The sequence below is a fragment of the Gekko japonicus genome, unplaced genomic scaffold (assembly GCF_001447785.1).
Source record: "Gekko japonicus isolate JY-2015 unplaced genomic scaffold, Gekko_japonicus_V1.1 scaffold2314, whole genome shotgun sequence".
NCBI classification, from domain to species: domain Eukaryota; kingdom Metazoa; phylum Chordata; class Lepidosauria; order Squamata; family Gekkonidae; genus Gekko; species Gekko japonicus.
The window spans coordinates 206,575-208,628 of NW_015162549.1; the positions used below are offsets into that span (position 1 = coordinate 206,575).

Genomic DNA, 2,054 nt, shown 5'->3' on the forward strand with positions numbered 1-2,054 from the left:
TCTTGTAGTTAATTTGAACATATGCATTCACAGTTACGGATATTTCTAATTGCTGATAACACATATTCAAATTAAGAATAATTTAGAGATGCAAACAGCAAGTCATTGTACTATAACTAATACCTGCAACCAAATGTAATGCTGGTAATGGCTCCCTTCTGTTAAGTAAGATATCTTCCATTGGGATAAAACTGCTTCCATTCAAAGACAAAGTTCCCCATTGGAGAAAAATGCCTTCCTCCAAAATTTAGCAGAGAAATAAATGGATCCAACCTATTACACATGGGTCTTAGAGAACTATTGATGGGGGAAACATGTGAATAAAAAGTTCATGTTGACCTGTGTGACCTGTGGGTAGCTGTGTTCTAAGAGAACAAAATTTGAGTCTAATAGCACCTTAAAAACCAACAAAATTTTCCAGGGCATAAGCATTCATGACAGAAAACACACTTCATCAGATACAAATAGGAATGAAGATCCGGTTGCTGCTGCCACCATGTTGTCCATGGCCACCCGCTCTGGCCCCTTTGCCTTTTCCCTTTTGGCTGTGGCACATGGTGTGCTGGGCCCACTGAAGCCACTGACACTGGGGCTGTCTCTGGCAGTCATCAAACTGAGGCACTGAAACCGAAGCAGGCTCTGCTATGCCGAGAGTCACTGAATGGACAGGCTGCCGAGGGGGGGGGGGCTTCCTCACCTTCGCCAGCCTCAAAACTACTGCAAGTGTTCGTTATGTCCACAATGCTGTCATAGTGCCCGACTTCTCTGACTGCCATTACCCTGAGGTATTAGACAGCACAAAATTCTCTCAAGACAGCAATGAAACCAGGAAAGCATTCTCCCACTTTACCACAACAACAACCTGTGAGTCACTAAGAATGTGTTCACTCAGTTCATCTGAAGCATGAGCACTTCTGCCAATGTGCTAGCTATGTCAAAGATCGATATCAAGCTCGCCGATATTCTGGAGGGCAAGAACATGGCTTTCAAATGGTGAGGAAAACTCCTGTTTGTGCAGCACAGAACCCAAAAAGAGATAGAGCAAGAAGCCCAAATCTCTTTGATTGAGTTACAAGACCCACAGCACGACGTAGACACAGTAAAGAAACCTGAATGGGTTATCCTGATAGGTACGTGCACCCATCTTAGTTGTGTGTCCATTACAAACTATGGAGATTTTTACTGTCCTTGCTGTGGGTCACATTATTACGTCTCTGGCTTCGGATTCGGAAGGTTCAGCTCCACTAAACCTTGAGGTTGCATACTATGAATTTGCTTCCGATGACTAAGTTATTGTGGGTTGAATTGGTAAAAGCCTGGCTCCTTCTCTTATATATGTACACCAGAGACGAATGTAATGTAAAAACTGTAAGGTATTGCAAATGGCTCAGACTCGCTGTTCAATGATTTTGAGCATTTGGTCAGTTTTAATTTAATTTTTTTAAAAAAGGAATGAAGATCCATCAGAAGGTGGGTGGGGTGATAGAAAGAATGAGCAGTTGGAATCAGGATGCAGAAGTACAATGTAAAACATAATCAGCTTGATTAGAGCTGGGAGATATGCTAGAGGTGGGAAAAGCAGAATTTTAGCATCTGCAATGAAGTAAGAATCCTATGTCCCTATTCAGTCCTAAGGGGACCATTATCCTATACTTGCTGATGAATTAAAATTCAACAATCATATGTTGTATTCTCCTTCTAAAGCTTCTTGGTAGAACAGGCAGTCTTAGGTCATCAATGGAATATCCTGGAAGATTAAAATGCTCTCCCACTGTTTGGTGTAGCCAGTTTGGTGTAGTGGTTAAGTGTGCGGAAATAAGACAACCATATAAGCTTGAAAGTTTAATTGTTTATGCTGTACTTACCTGATTTAAATACGTAAATACCAGTGTGTAATAGAAGCTTTAAGAATTTGTGCTATTCCTATTAATTTTCTATAGAGGGAACTTTGTTTAAGCTAAAGGTTATCCATATTGTATGATCCTTGTATAGGTTAAGTTTTAGTTTAGTGTTTTAGTGTGTGTAGTGTTTTAGTGTTTGTAGAAGGAAAATAA

At 40.5% G+C, this 2,054-nt stretch overlaps 1 pseudogene; it reads left to right on the forward strand.

Moving 5' to 3' along the window:
- The first annotated feature begins 496 nt into the window (after positions 1-496).
- LOC107106237 lies at positions 497-1,304 on the forward strand (annotated as a pseudogene).
- The last annotated feature ends 750 nt before the right edge of the window (positions 1,305-2,054 follow it).